The following is a 6,000-nucleotide window of genomic DNA, read 5'->3' as shown; positions in this document are numbered from 1 at the left end:
GCGACGTGCTACGTGTTATATAGCAGGGGCGCAATAACCCTGAGGTGCATACATGAGTTGGTTGAGAAGATAAGAGAGAATTAAGATACAACTTGAGGAGAAAGAAAGCAAGAGATAGACTTGATTACAATGGAATAGATATCCTAGCTAAACTACCTCCTGAACTACCTCCGAAGAGATCTCGATCTCCTCTCTCACGTATATGTGTATGCGCCATGTATGTTTGACAGTTTCTTCAAGGTGACATGTGTTCTTACGCCGCCGGCAGCCTAGGATGTGTCTCGTGGTGGTCCAGCCTCCCCTGTGATTTTTCTTGGCGTCTTGCTGACATCATCTAGTTGTGCACTCTTGGTACTCCCTCCGTCCGAAAATACTTGTCATCAAAATGAATAAAAGGGGATGTATCTAGGACTAGATACATCCCCTTTTATTCATTTTGATGACAAGTATTTTCGGACGGAGGGAGTACTTATTAGTGGTGTTTGGTGTGTTTTGTCGTGCTGTCCATGTGGCTATATTTATTTATAAAGCAAGGTGAAAGCATGCTTCTGAGAGGCTCAGAGGAGGTTGGCCTTGGCGAGGATATCTTGAAGAAAAGCCGAAACGTTGAACAGGTTGCGAGTGCTCCACTGCTGTGCGCCAGGGCCGCCAAAGCTGAGCCGGATGTCGGCATGAGTGAACTCTGGCAAGAAGATGATGGCAGGAGGCGGACCCAAGGCTTCGTCGACCTGGCCCTCATAGGCTTCATGACACCACCATCAGCAAGAACGGGACACCAGGTCACTACCCCTCTAGGGTCTATGTCCCCCAACTTCTGTAACCGGGATTTGTTCTGCAGCTTCAGTGTACAATTGTTGCTATAGATTATTGTTCATGTATATTATGTTTGGTATCTTATTTTAATAAGATGCTAATCAGATTGTGTTTGGAAGAAGAGAATAATAGGATATGTTTTGCTATGACACCAGACTTTGTTTGAAGCTAGTATTATAGTACTCTAGAAAAGTTTGAATGCAAATAGTAGGTGACTTTGTGATTTACCTATGTACACGTGCTATGATCAGACTGAAGTTTAGTGTTCATCTGCTACAGTAGTGGAGCGAAACAGATTTCCTTAATTTTGTGTAGATACTTAATTTAGACTCCTTTGGCAAAAAAAAAAGTAGTCTTGATCCATCCAATTTGTTATGCACCCAAATGATTTACCGGAACTATTGTTGTAGTCTCCATTATGAAAGTGTTGGAGATAAGTTACAAGTAATCTAAAGAGTAGTTTACTGAATGTTCCGAATAAGGTGTCAACAAAGTTCTGGTTTTCATTTCAGTTTTCAACCATTTTGCTTTACCGGGATGTTAATCTGCTAGTTGCGTCAAAAAGAATGATAGAGCTTGAAGTTGACGTAGAGTAGCCATGGTACTTTGGAGTTTTATTTTGCAGTCGACGGTGGTACCATGTCTACCATCGCCCTCCAAGGAACTAAGGCGAGTGTGGTAAGAATGGCAAAAATAATGTGACAATATATGACAAACATAGTCACAATTCAAATAGTCCTTAAGACAACCAGCAACGCGTTCCTGGTGCATGAAAGATATGGCGAGGTGGCGGTTCACCATTCATATGGGAGCAAACTACTGATCGGAGAGACTGGTTGCAGGAGCTGAGGGCATCTCCAACGCTGACCTGCAAACCTCCCGCATGCCTCCGGACCGCGTTGTTCGAAGCTCGAAAGCCATTCAACGCGGTCCTGTATCGGTCCACGGCACGGTTTGGACGTGTTTTATCCCGTAAACCGGAGACAAACGTGGAGGGGTGGGGGGCTTTGCAGTAGTCTGAACCGTTCCCAAGCCCTCTTTTAACCGCCTTGGCCCACCCAAAACCCCTTCCCCCTCCCGTGTGTTTTCGGTCAACGCTGCTCCAGAGTGTTAGCGCCCGCTTTCATGCTCGGCCAAGCGGACGCGGCCGTTCACTGGCATCGGCATTGAAAGCGGCGTGCTAGCCGAGAGAGCGCCGCCTGTGCCGCTTCCCAGTGCAGGCGACTGATGCGCGTCCAAACGACACAACGGCCGCCCGTCCGTCCGTTTGCCGCCCACATTGATGGCACGCGGTTGCCGAGGCGTCTCCTCCGACGCCACCCATCCACCCCTCTCTACACCACTCCGATCATGGATTACCCCCCCTCCAAAGCTCTCTAGGATGGGCTGACTTCGGACCAGAAGAAGTAGATGGCCGCCATTGCTGCCGGCTGGCTGGCCGGCAGGCAGCCGGAGGACGACGATGTCCCAATGGAGGACGATGTCGACGACGAACCATCGCCACCCTCCTCCTCCGCGCCACCCTCTCCGGTGCATTGCACCATGACCATCGGCGAGGCTCGTGCCCGTTACATGGACATGGTGCGCGAGGAGTGGGATGAGCAGTTTTGGGAGGTACAGACCGACGCTGCCGAAAATAACCACGTCTTCCAGGAGCACATACAAGCGAAGGAGCATCTCGCCGCCGACAGGGCGGTCGCGCTGGACGCGGACCTAGCGGAGCAGGAGGCGATGCTCGAATCCTACTACTCCGCCTGCGAGATCCGCCTCGCCCACTGGTGGTACGGCCAGCGGGTGGCGGCGGTGGCGCCCTCCTACAAGAAGAGCGGTGACGCAGGTGAGGTGGTGTTCGGCGTGACCGACGACGAGGAGCAGGACATCGTCGAGGCTGTTGGGGAACGTAGCAATTCAAAAAAATTCCTACGCACACGCAAGATCATGGTGATGCATAGAAACGAGAGGGGAGAGTGTTGTCCACGTACCCTCGTAGACCGAAAGCGGAAGCGTTAGCATAACGCGGTTGATGTAGTCGTACGTCTTCACGATCCGACCGATCAAGTACCGAACGCACGGCACCTTCGAGTTCTGCACACGTTCAACTCGATGACGTCCCTCGAACTCCGATCCAACCGAGCTTTGAGGGAGAGTTCCGTCAGCATGATGGCGTGGTGACGATTGATGTTCTACCGACGCAGGGCTTCGCCTAAGCACCGCTACGATATGACCGAGGTGGATTATGATGGAGAGGGGCACCGCACACGGCTAAGAGATCAAGAGATCAATTGTTGTGTCTATGGGGTGCCCCCTGGCCACATATATAAAGGAGTGGAGGAGGGGAGGGGCCGGCCCTCTCTATGGCGCGCCCTAGGGGAGTCCTACTCCCACCGGGAGTAGGATTCCCCCTTTCCTAGTAGAACTAGGATCCCTTCCAAGTAGTAGGAGTAGGAGAGAAGAAAAGGGAAGGGAAAAGGAGAAGGAAGGAAGGGGGCGCCCCCCTCCCTAGTCCAATTCGGACCAGCCCATGGGGAGGGGTGCGGCCACCCTTTGAGGCATTTCTCTCCTTTCCCGTATGGTCCATTAAGGTCCAATACGAATTCCCGTGACTCCCCGGTACTCCCGAAAATATCCAAATCACTCGGAACCTTTCCGATGTCCGAATATAGTCGTCCAATATATCAATCTTTACGTCTCGACCATTTTGAGACTCCTCGTCATGTCCCCGATCTCATCCGGGACTCCAAACTCCTTCGGTACATCAAAACACATAAACTCATAATATAATCGTCATCGAACTTTAAGCGTGCGGACCCTACGGGTTCGAGAATTATGTAGCCATGACCGAGACACGTCTCTGGTCAATAACCAATAGCGGAACCTGGATGCTCATATTGGCTCCTACATATTCTACGAAGATCTTTATCGGTCAAACCGCATAACAACATACGTTGTTCCCTTTGTCATCGGTATGTTACTTGCCCGAGATTCGATCGTCGGTATCTCAATACCTAGTTCAATCTCGTCACCGGCAAGTCTCTTTACTTGTTCCGTAACACATCATCCCGCAACTAACTCATTAGTTGCAATGCTTGGAAGGCTTATAGTGATGTGCATTACCGAGTGGGCCCAGAGATACCTCTCCGATAATCCGAGTGACAAATCCTAATCTCGAAATACGCCAACCCAACAAGTACCTTCGGAGACACCTGTAGAGCACCTTTATAATCATCCAGTTACGTTGTGACGTTTGGTAGCACACAAAGTGTTCCTCCGGTAAACGGGAGTTGCATAATCTTATAGTCATAGGAACATGTATAAGTCATGAAGAAAGCAATAGCAACAAACTAAACGATCAAGTGCTATGCTAACGGAATGGGTCAAGTCAATCACATCATTCTCTAATGATGTGACCCCGTTAATTAAATGACAACTCATGTCTATGGCTAGGAAACTTAACCATCTTTGATTCAATGAGCTAGTCAAGTAGAGGTATACTAGTGACATACTGTTTGTCTATGTATTCACACATGTATTATGTTTCCGGTTAATACAATTCTAGCATGAATAATAAACATTTACCATGATATAAGGAAATAAATAATAACTTTATTATTGTCTCTAGGGCATATTTCCTTCATAGGCTGCTCCCCGCCATGACGGCCACAAAGCCGACACGTCCGGGGGCGCCGCTGACAGCGAGGAAGAGTAGTACACGGTAGGTCGTCGCCGCTCGTGTCCTAAGAAGGCCATCGCTCCTCCCCTCCCCTCGACGCCAAGCTTGGTGGGCTCAGCATTGGCGGCCGATTAGTCGCCTGGCGGCGACGTGGAGGCGTACAACTTCACTTCCCGGGTCTCCGGAGGCAGAGCTGGAGAGCACTGAGGCGGAACTGGAGAAGGCAAAGTTTCAGTTCTCGGGGCTCATGGCCACACACGGGGAACGGGCGACGGTGACCATTTAGATTATGTATTAATTATACCTCCAAAGCCGAACTAGCACCATTTTGATGTAAATGTAATGAAATTCGTCATATTTATATGAAATCCAGACATATTTGAATGAATTTCATCCGGTTGGTTGGAACTATTGTTAAAATGTACGTGATGAGGGACGAAATTTACGGGTTGCCGTTGGAGATGCCCTGATGGGTTCACCGGTCCATAGAATCTAGATGTTGGTTGTCCACTCCCGCCGGAAAATGGCTACACTTCTACCCAGTGACTGAATTGTTGTGCTCGATCGATACTTCCGACTGATTATAAATAACAAACCTTATGTGGATTTAATTGCAAAAAAATGAACATTCTCCACATATTCTTGAAAGCCCAACACCGACTAGTGTTTGAGCAGTATATATTATCTCACTCATGATAGTGGAGTACTTTGTGGGGAGGCGGTGGTTACGTCCTAACAGTTAGGTTGGGAGCCATGCTGCAAGCTTCAGGTTATTTTTTGCGATTAGATTTTTAATTTTGTGAGGCTGCTGCCAGAACGAGATCTTCTGACTTTAGAAGAGACGACAAAGGATAATACAGGGCCCCGACTTCTCTTCGCCGGCCTTCTAAAAATTACGATCTAACACAACGATTTGTGAACAGTAATATCGAACAATGATTCATAAACAGTAAATATCTACAATGATTTGCAGAATACTGTGCGGTCTCTGACTTCCCTTCTCCATTTATACAAAGAAGCACTGTAGCTCTCTGCCTTGCCTCTTGCAAGTCAGAGGATCCGGCTCCACCGTTGCCATCGTTCACTTATATAATCCGCATGAGAAAGACATTGTTTGGTTCACTCACGACCGGCTCGAATTATTACAATAACAGTTGGACGAGTTGAGTCTAAAAAGTAGGGAAATATCAGTAGCCACGCCTTTGTGATCTGTCTTATATATCGGTTCTAGGCGGGTGAGTTGTGGCGGTAACGACGGCTGACATTGACTATTTATATCAAATATTTGTACTTCATCAAAAGTTATCTTGTTCGCATGTCATTTTGTGTTGATATACATCTTGAAATATTTATACACTTTCTAACACTATTCATGTATTAATAAAGTAAACACGCTCATATATATTAAGTTACATTATTGTCAAACTATTTAGGATTTACTTTTTTGCATGGAGCCAAACTAACATCTATGTTAATACAAGATATTTCATTATAAAACAAAGCAAACAAACACTACC

Source organism: Triticum aestivum, chromosome 7A (genome assembly GCF_018294505.1).
Source record: "Triticum aestivum cultivar Chinese Spring chromosome 7A, IWGSC CS RefSeq v2.1, whole genome shotgun sequence".
Classification (NCBI taxonomy): domain Eukaryota; kingdom Viridiplantae; phylum Streptophyta; class Magnoliopsida; order Poales; family Poaceae; genus Triticum; species Triticum aestivum.
Note: the sequence above shows the minus strand (reverse complement) of the source record.